Source organism: Nerophis lumbriciformis, linkage group LG10 (genome assembly GCF_033978685.3).
Source record: "Nerophis lumbriciformis linkage group LG10, RoL_Nlum_v2.1, whole genome shotgun sequence".
In the NCBI taxonomy this organism is placed as follows: domain Eukaryota; kingdom Metazoa; phylum Chordata; class Actinopteri; order Syngnathiformes; family Syngnathidae; genus Nerophis; species Nerophis lumbriciformis.
The window spans coordinates 12,305,792-12,319,565 of NC_084557.2; the positions used below are offsets into that span (position 1 = coordinate 12,305,792).

General features: G+C 39.7%; 1 protein-coding gene across 1 annotated transcript in view; it reads left to right on the forward strand.

Annotated features, from left to right (window-relative positions):
• siah1 (siah E3 ubiquitin protein ligase 1) overlaps positions 1–13,774 on the forward strand; it is a 50,427-nt gene that overhangs the window by 7,156 nt on the left and 29,497 nt on the right. The window lies entirely within an intron of this gene.

A 13,774-nucleotide genomic window follows, 5' to 3' on the forward strand; every position in this document is an offset into this window, starting at 1 on the left:
TGACTACGGTAGCTGTAATGGGCCGACAATCCATCAAGCGGTGCGGCTTCAAAAACATACTAAAACATTTTGAACAGATTTTTGAGTGCCGCATGTAATGTTCTTTATTCTCAATGGAACATTTAAAGTTTTGGTATTGTTTACTGGCGACATATTGCAGTTTACATGTATCTCGTATGTGCGACTGCCATCTACTGGTCACACTTATCATTTCACCATGTACCAAAGAAAATTGCTTCGAGGTTGGTAAGCATATCCAGAATTAAACCATACATTAGGCGCACCGGGTTATAAGGCGCACTGTCGATTTTTGAAAAAATGAAAGGATTTTAAGTGCGCCTTATAGTCCGGAAAATACGGTAGTGCAATCACGTAACCGCAAGAGGCTGAGGGTTATTTTTTTCTGCCGTCACCAGCGTTTGAGTGACAGGCATGCCAATTGTTGAGCCTCGCGTTTGTTCGTCTCTTGCTGTAAACTTGGAGAAAGACGTCCCAAAATTATGATTACAAAGCAAAATGTCCCGTTGTGGTAATCTTTCAGCCTCTAATCAGGCGGACAATATGAAGCCATCAACACAGATGAACAAGAGAGAATGCCGTGATGAAAAGCTGATGTTCAATATTTAAATTTTACCTCACAGAAATAAGTTCTTTTTTTTTTTTGTTCATTTATTGAGGATAATAAAGTTATTTACCTTCCAATTACAGTACAATTGTAAACAATTATAGAGTAATGAGAAATAAAAGTTTATATCCTTTTTAAATGTTTACTTCCATTATTATATGTTATGATTAAATTACCTTATGATCACTGTGTAGTTATTATTTATTCAGTTTAAGAGCATGATGTAGATAAAAGTTCTGAGTCTCTGCATAAAGCCAAATATATTTAAACGCAAATTATTGCATATTGTAATGTGTGGCACCTTGAGACAAGAATGTGTTGATTGACAGTACAAAAGTAACATTTCTTACTTCACTCTTTATTTTCACACTTATGCATTTTTATGTATAAAACATAATAATCGTGAATCACAATTTTGGAGAGAAAAATCACAATTAAATGTAGTTTTTTTCCAAAATCGTGCAGCCCTATAGGGAACTTATCAATCTATAGAATGTTCTTTCTGTATGTGAAGTAGTTATTTTTCCATCAATAAGTGAAATGTGTCATTCGGAATTTTGAATTTAAAAAAATTACTTTTTTAAATGGGAAAATTGTCAAGGATCAAATGCGATCCCACTCTTTTGATAGGTGTCCTGTACACTCGAATGTAGTGTATCGGGTGTTAGCGTGGCCGTGCCAGCAATTTGAGGGTTCCAGGTTCAATCCCAGCTTCAGCCATCCTTGTCACGTCCGTTGTGTCCTTGGGCAAAACACTTCACCCTTCCTCCCGATGGGTCGTGGCTCTGGCCTTGCATGGCAGCTTTCGCCATCAGTGTGTGTGAATGTGGTAATAGTGTCATAGCGCTTTGAAGACCTTGAAGGTAGAAAAGCGCTATGAAAGTATAATCTATTTACCATTTTCTAAAGAATCGCCAACTGCTTATGTTTTGCGAATGTAGTACAAGAACACTGTGTTGGCTGTAAGGCTGCACAATTAATCGAAATCGAAATGACATCGAGGTTTAAATTAGTGCAATAAATAAATGCAAGAGGCTGAGGTTCAATGGCATTTGAGTTACAACCATGTTTGCCAATCAGAATTGTTCAGCCTCGCGTTTGTTCGTCTATCATTTCAAACGGGAAGAAACACATCTTACTTTATGCATCGCTTTCAGCACCTGAGGGTGTTTATTTAACAGTGGAATTAACTGAACAGCGTCATTCACAATCTTTGTCTCGGCGAAGCAAGTGAGGCGCCGCCGTCCTCACACTCACAGTACAGAGAGCCTTGTGACTTGCTAGTGGGACATGCCGCAAACCAACACAAATTAGGAGGAAAAAAATACGGTTATAAAGCCAAATGTCTCGTTGTTGGAATATTTCAGCTTCAAATCGGATGGGCGATATGAGCCCATCTACACAGACGAACAAATGAAAATGTCGTCATGATCAAGTGAAAGCAATAAACTAAAAGACGATGTCTGACCTCAAAATGCACTGGAAGATGTTAAATATCTATTTAGGTTACATTTTTGCTTACAGAAATAAGCCCATTTTATTTTTTAGTTGGTTCATTTATTTAGGATAAAAGACAAAACAAAAAGCAAGGCCAGCAGCACTCGTGTCCTTCTAATAATTTTAATATAAACTGCACAGGCGCTACCAAACACAGACCGGTTTCGACAATGTCTTCGTCAGTGTGCGATTTTCGACCGTAAGTGGTGCACTTAAATAGTCACAGCTGTGGTGAATCAATTGATATAATAAATCAAGAACAACTTCAAAAATGAAAGTGCAGTATCATAGGAAAATAAATTACGCAATAAAAAATGCCAGGATAACAGTTATTTACCATCCAATTACAGTACAATTGTGAACAATTCTACAGTAATGAGAAATAAAAGTTAAAATCATTTTAAATGGTTACTTGCATTACTATTATATATTATGATTACATTATAAACATTGTATAGTTTATCGGTTATTTCTTCAGTTAAAGAGCATTATGTAGATACAATTTCTGAGTCTGTCTGCATAAAGAAAAACATTTTTTGAAGTAAATTATTGTATATTGTAATGTGTGGCACCTTGACACAAGAATATGTTTACCGTCTAAAAGTAACATGTCTTCCATCACCTGTTATTTTTGCAGTTATATGTATTTTCATGTATGAAATATAAAAATCCCAAATCGAATCGCAATTTTGGAGAGAACAATCGCAGTTACTTTTTTTCTCAATCGTGCAGCCCTAGATGGCAGTGTTGGTAGGTCTCAGACGCATTAATTACTTTGTTTTACCTTGCAATTTGTTGAGGTGCTTCACCAGTTTAAATGAGCATATTTCCTTGTCTGAATGAGTCAACATCTTGCATCCTTGCGCCTTTTTTCTATTCTATTCCATGCATGATCATTTTCTCTTTTGGTGTTGCAGACCACAACAAAATATGATGCATAATGACTACTGTTTCAACTTATTATTAGCTAACTTTATTACACTTGTCAGATGGGCATTAAGTCTTGAGCAAAGTATAGCATGGTGGAAACCTGAGATCATGGTTCACAACTGACGGAGAAACACAATTTGCAGCCCTGCTGAGTGATCATATCATTCTGATATGAGATATGTGATATAATCAAAAATGTAGCCCGCTGGCACAAGTTCTACCATTTGACACAGCTTCTTTAAAAAGTGATATCAATGCATTATGTGCAGATGCTGTGTATGCAAGGTGCTCAGATGTCCTAACAGAGCCTATTTAGTGACCTCTTCTGCCCTATTGATTGTGGGCTTTGTCATCATTCTTCTCCAGTCATCCAGTCAGTCTTTTCTCATTTTAATTTGTTGCCCATCTGAGTTGGATCCAGTTCATGGCTAGAAGTGTCTTAAGTGCTGTTGTAATATAAATTATGTTGCTGTAAAAACATGTCGGTGTAAATTTGTCAGTTGCTGTAAATGTTTACACAGTGTTGGCGCTAGGAATTTTCAAAACGGGGTCCGAGGGACTCGAAGAAATCATAAAAATAGGGTCCCACAGTAAATTTTTGGGGTCCCACTTTTTTGTAACAGTTTTGAAAACAAATGACAAATGTTTGCATTATCCTGTTGTATCTCACATTCTATATTGTGTTTTGGAAAAAGGTGGTCATAAACGTTACCTAATTCATTAAAAAAATAATACAAAAGAAAACACATTTGTATGCATACGTAAATGTATTCAGTTATAAACATTCATTCACTTTCTTCTTTTCTTCATGGATCTAAACTTTACAGCTGCTGGTAGTTTTTCTATATTTTTATTTATAAGTTGTAGGTGTATTTATTTCAGTATGAAAGTGTGAAATGTTTTTTGCTTCTGTCATGAAATGATAATAATGGTGTGTCAGGGCATGCATACATTGTTTATTTAACGCTTAAATCTCTAGTCTACATCAACTTCAGATCTATCCGTCAATTCTAATTTTTTTGTTTTTTTTAATGTTGTTTTTGTTTGTTTGTTTACTGCCCTTTTGTCAAAGAAAACTGTTTTTTTATGGCAAACACACAAAATATGCAAAATCTTCCACAAAAAATATTTTTCAAAGTGGAATATTTGATGTGAAGTAATCGGAGCCCTGGATAGGTCAATAATTCATAAAAACATTGATTTTGATTCAATATTATGTTTTGAGCGATGACCGTTTTAAAGAAAAAACAAAACAGCTTTGTTTTTAGTCAACATTGCAACTGTTTCTAAATAAAATTTCACCTGTAAGCTTTTTTTATTCCACTTTCGTTATGTTTTTGTTTACTTTAATAGTATTTTTAGAATGTGCCGTGGGCCTTTAAAACATTAGCTGCGGGCCGCAAATGGCCCGCAGCTACACCCCTTTTGACACACCTGCTATAGATAATAAAAAATTTAATCTGATAAGTATCGATAAAAAGCAGCCTTGCAACGCTTGCGCGTTTATCATAACACACAGTCAGCATCTCTGCTTCAGTAAACAATGACGGTGATGATGTCAGCGATGCGAGCAACACTTGCTAACTTGTCAGCCACTTCTCCAAGAGACTCCTTTTGAACACTCCTCATACATTAACACTTCAAAAGGCAAATTTTTGCCTCGTTTGTTGACCTGCAAAGTATGTTTTTTGGGGTGGAAGAGTCTGGTCGGGTGCTGGTTAGCTTGAAGCTGACAGCTAGCCTGTCTCCATCCTCGAATGTCGCTTCAGCGGGAGATAAAAGAGAAGTTTCCATGGACTCACAAAGACTGAAACAACTAATTTACTGTAGCCATGGCACAGGATGAAGTTAAAATGGTTGACTTTACACTCACCTTAGTATTTACCGTATTGTCCGAGTGCAAACTGAGGCAGTAGTAAATGATAAAACTTTCGGCGAATCAAAATTTGCAACCAATGAAAACGCAATAAATGGGGATGGAATTTTTTATTTTTTTTTAATTATGAATTTATCAATCAATCAACAAAACAATACACAACAACACCACAACAATGCAATCCAATTCCAAAACCAAACCCGTCCCAGCAACATTAAGAACAACTATAAACAGAGCAATTGAGGACACACAATTATTGATGCTGTTGTCGATAATGAACATTATCGACAACAGCATCAATATTAGTAACAATTTCAAAATAGTGATTAAAAAACCCTCTGATAACATCATTAAAAACATTAATAAAAAATAATTAAAAGATTAGAAATGAAATTTGACCCGGCAAATATAAACAAAAGAAAACACAGGCGGAAAGCAATAATTGATAAAATACATTAAAAGAAGCGGGCGGTAATAAAATAAAATCAGCTTCCGGAATTGCGCGTCCTTTCTGATTTCCATGTGTAAAAAGACACAAAAAGTGTGTTAATCAACACTGGATATGTTCTCCGTTCCAACAGTATTACAAAGCTGAATTTAAAAACTGCTGGAAATAGAGTTGTTGTATGAGCTTCCCTGTCACAGCTACTTTGCACAATAAACACTGCCACAACAAATGTGTACACAATCTGAAAGGGTGTTTAGCTGCAGTAGCAACATTGTCACCTGCCACACTGCATCCTTGAAGCAGTTGACAGCTTGGTGATCCTGGCTAAAATCTTTGAAGGAACAAACATGCTTATGTCTTTATTATACCGGTAATGTTTACCTAAAAAAAAAAAAAAAAACACTGTTAAAGGTAAAGTATTTTGAAATTGCTGCTGACGTTTAAACATTTCCTTTTTAAACCAGGCACTTAATTTCCATCTATCGATTTTCTACCGCTTGTCCCCCTCGGGGTCGCGGGGTTGGCTAGAGCCTATCCCAGCTACATTCGGGAGGAAGGCGGCGTACACCCTGGACAAGTTTCCACCTCATCGCAGGGCCAACAGAGACAAGATTCACACACTAGGGCCAATTCAGTGTTGCCAATCAACCTATCCCCATGTGCATGTCTTTGGAGGTGAGAAGAAGCCCGAGTAAACGAAGGGAACCCACGCAGTCACAGGGAGAACCTGCAACTCCACACAGAAAGACCTTGGGCCCGGGGATCGAACCCAGGACCTTCGTATTGTGACGCACACGCACTAACCGCTGCTGCACTGCACTTTATTTCATATTTAGTTTTTATGTGTTTTTGTTTGCTGGATAATTAAGTACAAGTAAATGTTTTAAAATAAGTATATTTTACTTTTTCTAATTAATTTAAAGGGGGCAGCATGATTAAACAAGGGTTAGTACGTGTGCCTCACAATACTAAGGTCCTGGTTCGATCCCCGGGCCCGGGGTCTTTCTGTGTGGAGTTTGCATGTTCTCCCCGTGACTGCGTGGGTTCCCTCCGGGCACTCCGGCTTCCTCCCACCTCCAAAGACATGCACTTGGGGATAGGGTGATTGGCAACATTAAATTGGCCCGAGTGAATGAATGTTGTCTGTCTATCCGTGTTGGTCCTGCGATGAGGTGGCGACTTGTCCAGGGAAGACCCCGCCTTCCACCCGTGTGCAGCTGGGATAGGCTCCAGCAACTCCCCGCGACCCCGTAAGGGACAAGCGATAAACAGTGGATGGATGGGTGGATAATTGATTTAAAGGCTTTTTGTTTTTTCTTATCCCAAAACATCTCGTAAAAGGAATTGCCCTTTTTATTTTTATTTTTATTTTTGCATACCCTTCAGTCATTCTAACTCATAAATAAAAGTAATCTTACAATGGAGCAAATGGGAGGTCCTCTATTCTGCCCTTAAAACCAAATAAATAACAATCCAAAAACTGCCAACAATACTCCATTTACATTTCGTTACCCGAATCTTACGGTAAACTGATGACGAGCGAATGAGTGGAAAAAAAACCACGTCAACTAGAAGTTTCGGATCTTAAAGTGTTTGCTACTTCTTTGACATATCGCTAGTATGCCCTAATCCAGGGGTCGGCAACCTTTACCAGTCAAAGAGCCATTTTGACCAGTTTCACAAATTATAGAAAACAATGGGAGCCGCAAAAATTTTTTTAAATTTTAAATGAGATAACACTGCATACAAAGTTTTTTCTTTTGCTTTGTGCTTTGTATAACCAGGGGTCTCAGACAAGCTGCCCACACCTTTATGTGGAATTTGAATGCTGGTGCGGCACGCAAGTTTTACTTGAATGGCGCTTGTCAGCGTCATGCGTGCCGTGATGGTACAGCATATAGTACCCACTACAGTCAGCGTGCCTGATCATCCACACAGTGTACGGGGCTTCCGCTTTGCTCACGTAGGTAACAGCAAAGCATACTTGGTCAACAACCACACAGCTCACACTGACGGTGGCGGTATAAAAAAAAAAAAAACTATAACACTCTTACTAATAATGCGCCACACTGTGAACCCACACCAAACAAGAATGACAAACAAATTTTGGGAGAACATCTGCACCGTAACACAACATAAACACAACAGGACAAATACCCAGAATCCCATGCAGCCCTAACTCTTCCGGGATACATTATACACCCCCCGCTACCAAACCCTGCCCACCTCAACCGACGCACAGAGAGGGGGGGGGTTGATGTGTGAGGGAGCAGGGTTGGGGTGGGGGCGGGGTTTGGTGGTAGCAGGAGTGTATAATGTAGCCCGGAAGAGTCAGGGCTGCATGGGATTCTGGGTGTTTGTTCTGTTGTGTTTATGTTGTGTTAAGGTGCAGATGTTCTCCCGAAATGTGTTTGTCATTCTTGTTTGGTTTTGGTTCAAAGTGTGGCGCATTATTAGTAAGAGTGTTAAAGTTGTTTTATATGACCACCGTCAGTGTAACCTGTGTGGCTGTTGACCAAGTATGCCTTGCTGTCACGTACGTGTGCAAGCTAAAGATGTATATTGAATAACAAGTGTTGGGCTGGCACTCTGTTAATATAGATTGTAGAGGGCGCCAAATGTTCTACCATCATGGCACGCCCTTATTATAGCCGTAAGGGTGAAAATCGGTGAATATTGATCCCGGGAGTTTTCTGCGAGAGGCACTGAAATCGGGAAGTCTCACGGGAAAATTGGGGGGTTCAGCAAGTAAGCTGCTGAGCCGCATCAGAGTGATCAAAGAGCCGCATGCAGCTCCGGAGCCGCGGGTTGCCGACCCCTGCCCTAATCAATAATCACTGAACTCGACAAAAAATAAGGCATATGGTTTCCGCGTTTGCGTATCAGCGGCCGGAGTCACAGGATTGGCCAATATAATTAAATCCACTGTTAAAAGCAGAATATCACAGAAAAATTTACATAAATGTAGGTGATATGCTGTAATTGTGAGGAGAAGGAACATTTGTTTGGGAAAATGTGTTCGGTGCCTCTCATTCATCCACTAAACATCCCCGTCCTTAATGTCGAGGCGGTCACTTGAAACGGCGACTGAACTACGCAACTAAAACTAGCAGGAACAATCCATACACCCACTAAACATCTCATCTGCTTGTGTTGTTGTGAACTACATCATCGATATAAGATCAACTTACAAATACGACTGCAGTCGCAACGCCTCCACACGTCATGCTGAGAACAGCAGCACACTTCCCCCCCCCTTCACATTAATAACGTCGTGTGCCACATCCGGTGTGACTGCGCTAACAACTTTAAAGGTTGCAAAAAAGTACCTTACACAAGCATAATGAACTTAAAGCACATACTGATACATTTACACAATTTGTATGCTTTGACCTAAAATACAGGTCAAAATTGTCCAAAGATGTATAGCACCAATAAATGTTAGAGATTTTGCATTTGATTAACAAACATTTTATAACATTTTATTTGACACAAAAAGCACATACTTTATGGTGGTGAAATAAGTGTGAAAGGTAAAAATGGAACTAAGAACAATTGCAACGAAAAAAACATTTTTTGTTTTTTTATATAGCTATTTACCGTATTTTCCGCACTATAAGGCGCACCGGATTATTAGCCGCACCTTCAATGAATTGCATATTTCATAACTTTGTCCACCAATAAGCCGCCCCGGATTATAAGCCGCGCCTACGCTGCGCTAAAGGGAATGTCAAAAAAACAGTCAGATAGTTCAGTCAAACTTTAATAATATATTGAAAACCAGAACCAGCGTTCTAACAACTCTGTCCCAAAATGTACGCAAATGTGCAATCACAAACAGTAAAATTCAAAATGGTGTAGAGCAATAGCAACATAATGTTGCTCGAACGTTAATGTCACAACACACAAAATAAACATAGCGCTCACTTTCTGAAGTTATTCTTCATTCGTAAATCCTTCGAATTCTTCGTCTTCGGTGTCCGAATTGAAAAGTTGCGCAAGCGTGGGATCCAAAATGGCCGGTTCCGTCTCGTCGAAGTCATCGGAGTCAGTGTCGCTGTTGTTGTCCAGTAGTTCTGTGAATCCTGCCTTCCGGAAAGCTCGGACCACAGTTGTGACCGAAATATCTGCCCAGGCATTTACGATCCACTGGCAAATGTTGGCGTATGTCGTCCGGCGCTGTCTGCCTGTCTTAGTGAAGGTGTGTTCGCCTTCGGTCATCCATTGTTCCCACGCCGTTCGCAGTCGTGATTTGAATGCCCTGTTGACACCAATATCCAGCGGTTGGAGTTCTTTGGTTAATCCACCCGGAATGACGGCGAGTGTTGTATTTGTGTGCTTCACTTGTTTTTTGACACCATCTGTGATGTGGGCGCGCATAGAGTCGTATATCAACATGGACGGAGCTGTGTGAAAAAAGCCACCCGGCCTCTTCGCGTAAACTTCCCTTAACCACTCGCTCATCTTTTCTTCATCCATCCATCCCTTCGAGTTAGCTTTTATGATGACGCCGGCTGGAAAGGTCTCTTTTGGCAAGGTCTTCCTTTTGAATATCACCATGGGAGGAAGTTTCTGGCCATTAGCATGGCAAGCTAGAACCACAGTGAAGGACGACTTCTCATTCCCTGTGGTGCGAATATTCACCGTACGTGCTCCCGTTATATCAACAGTGCGGTTCACAGGAATATCAAAAGTCAGTGGAACCTCGTCCATGTTGATAATGTGCTCTGGCCGGATCTTTTTTTCAGCTATCTTGTTTTTACAATATGCACGGAAAGTAGCCAGCTTTTCTTTAAAGTCGTTAGGCAGTTGCTGTGAAATAGTGGTCCGTGTGCGGATGGAGAGATTGCGTCTTTTCATGAACCGGAAACCCCAAGAAGCACCACCTTTAAAATCATCCAGGTGAAGTTCGCTTGCTAGCGTTGTTGCCTTCATTCGAATAGTGATGGTGCTGACACTTCTGCTTGCTGCTCTCTGCTCAACAACCCACTGTTCGAGTTCGTCCTCCAACAGTTGCCATCTTGCTTTGTTCCCTCGGAAACTCTGTTTTGTCTTCTTTACCTGGCGCAGGTCATCTTCTTGCTTCCTCCACCTACGCACCATTGATTCATTTATGTTATATTCTCTTGCTGCTGCTCTATTTCCGTGTTCTTCGGCATGACTTATTGCCTTAAGTTTAAATTCTGCGTTATAAGCGTGTCGCTTAGTAGGAGCCATTTTGTAGTCTGGTCTTTACAGATGTAAACACACAAAGGAAATGAAACGAAATATCCGCGCGCTTCTTTTTCTTCCGGGGGCGGGTGGTAGCTTACAGTAGAAGAAGAAGCGCTTCCTGTTCTATGGGGGCGGGTGCTTACCTTGGCGGTTGCTTGCGTAGAAGAAGAAGCGCTTCCTGTTCTACCGGGAAAAAAGATGGCGGCTGTTTACCGAAGTTGCGAGATCGAAACTTTATGAAAATGAATCGTAATATTAATCCATATATAAAGCGCACCGGGTTATAAGGCGCACTGTCAGCTTTTGAGAAAATTTGTGGTTTTTAGGTGCGCCTTATAGTGCGGAAAATACGGTAGATTTGTTTTTACTATTTTACTTGTTGGAATTTATTCGTTACTAACTTGTATCCTTTTTAAAAAAAAAAAAACTATTTAAAGTTGAGGTTTGGTGGTACAATAAATATTTGTTTTCAAATGAATGAATAATCGTTTAATTGTGATTACAATATCAATCAAAAATAATCGTCATTTCTTATTTTTCGCCATAATCATCCAGCCATAGGTCCTATTAGAGGTGGGCCCACCTCACGGTTACGATTCAGGAGCCACCATTCGATTATTAATCGAGTATTGATGCATTTTTAATTTATGAATATTGACAGTTTTACATTTATTTTTGTTTCACTAAGTGTTTATCACTTGCAATATTATGTGATGAGAAAAAAAGCTTAATTTAATCATTGTAGTATCGACTAAACACGGCTCTTGTACTTGTATTGTTAAAGTCGATACTGTGTAGACTAGAGGTGTCAAAAAAGAATTGCGGTTATTCTGAAAATCTATTTTTATTTGTAACAATTTTTAATCGATTTTTATAAATATCTAAAATCATCTTCTTCTTTTTTTCTTCAATCTGTCCTGTCCGGCCACTCAGGCAAATCATATTGTTGATGTAGATGGCCATATTTGCTGTATAGATTTACTTTAGAAAATAGAACTTCTCTTTTTGCCTTATTTGTATTTGACTTTATTAAATGTTTAAGGAACCATTTTATTAAAAAAAACAGTTTCTTTTATGTAATATAGAAATTGATCAGACCTGTTTATCTATTTCATGGAGGAATGTAGTCAATCAGAACTGGCATCTGATGTTATTAAAGTATATATTTTGAATCAAAAATCGATGTATGAATCGAATCATTACCCCCAAAAATCAAATCAAATCATGTTGTCCCCAACAATTCACAACCCAAGTTAACGGTGACCGTGAGCTATCGTCCTCTTATAGTGTGTAGTGAAGTATGTTTAGCTATTCCACGTCCTGCAGGGATGATACTTGTAAGAAACTTACTTTATTCGTTGCCATGATTTAGAAGTAGCTAAAACACTACGGAGAGATGTTAGCCGCTAGCTATGTTGTAAAGTACCGCTTGCAGAGCAGTGCTTCAGTGTTTATGGCTCCATCTTTATCGTTGGGTTTAAATACGTCCACTCTCCGTCTTCTGTTTTGACACAGTTTCTGCTTGCGAGTGCTGTGTGCGCGTGTATTGACTAACATGCGCTCGTATGCCAGCATTGTCACTGCGGCATACAAGCCATAGATAGGACATATGTCTTTGGGCATAAAAACGTTATTGTGTCCTTTATTTTGGCATGTCTTTGAAAGGTGGATAGATACGGGGTCCCTTGATGCACCGTTGGTGTTACAGTTGTTATTTTGGTCAACACTACTTTTGTTGCTGTTTGTCGGAGCTGTCCGCTCTGTTAGCAACTAGCTTTACAGCCTGGGCAAACGATTGCGGTTGAAATAGGAAAGAAAGTCTTCCATCCATATATCCATTTTCTACCGCTTGTCCCTTTTGGGATCGCGGGGGGTGTTGGAGCCTATCTCAGCTGCAATCGGGCGGAAGGCGAGGTACACCCTAGACAAGTCGCCACCTCATCACATCTTGTTACTGCTTAATGCATCTCCGCAACTTAAAGGGGAACATTATCACAATTTCAGAAGGGTTAAAACAATTAAAAATCAGTTCCCAGTGGCTTATTTTATTTTTCGAAGTTTTTTTCAAAATTTTACCCATGCCGCAATATCCCTAAAAAATGCTTCAAAGTGCCTGATTTTAACCATCGTTATATACACCCGTCCATTTTCCTGTGACGTCACACAGTGATGCCAATACAAACAAACATGGCGGATAGAATAGCAAGGTATAGCGACATTAGCTCGGATTCAAACTCGGATTTCAGCGGCTTAAGCGATTCAACAGATTACGCATGTATTGAAACGGATGGTTGTAGTGTGGAGGCAGGTAGCGAAAACGAAATTGAAGAAGAAACTGAAGCTATTGAGCCATATCGGTTTGAACCGCATGCAAGCGAAACTGACGAAAACGACACGACAGCCAGCGACACGGGAGAAAGCGAGGACGAATTCGGCGATCGCCTTCTAACCAACGATTGGTATGTGTTTGTTTGGCATTAAAGGAAACTAACAACTATGAACTAGGTTTACAGCATATGAAATACATTTGGCAACAACATGCACTTTGAGAGTGCAGACAGCCCATTTCAGGCGCGCTAAGAACATATATTTTTCCACGATTTCAGCACTCAGGTTAACCATACCTAAATAGACACAAAATGCTGCATTACACAAGACTACCCAAATGTACTCGAATGATTGAAAAAAAAAAAAAGTTTTTAAGCTAAATTATTGGTAAACACAGTTTATGTATAATAATTTATGTAAAACCGCGAGTAATGAATAAAGTTTTCATCAATTAATATATTCTGTAGACATACCCTCATCCGCTCTCTTTTCCTGAAAGCTGATCTGTCCAGTTTTGGAGTTGATGTCAGCATCTGCTTTGAGTGTCGCAGGATATCCACACATTCTTGCCATCTCTGTCGTAGCATAGCTTTCGTCGGTAAAGTGTGCGGAACAAGCGACTGACCATTTCGTCGGCTTTCCTCGCAGCCTCGTATTTTGAACAAATTTTGTCCAATTTCTTGCCACTTTCGCATCTTTGGGCCACTGGTGCAACTTGAATCCGTCCCTGTTCGTGTTGTTACATACACCCTCCGACAACACACCAACGAAAGTGAGAAAATGGCGGATTGCTTCCCGATGTGACGTCACAACGTGACGTCATCGCTCCGAGAGCGAATAATAGAAAGGCGTTTAA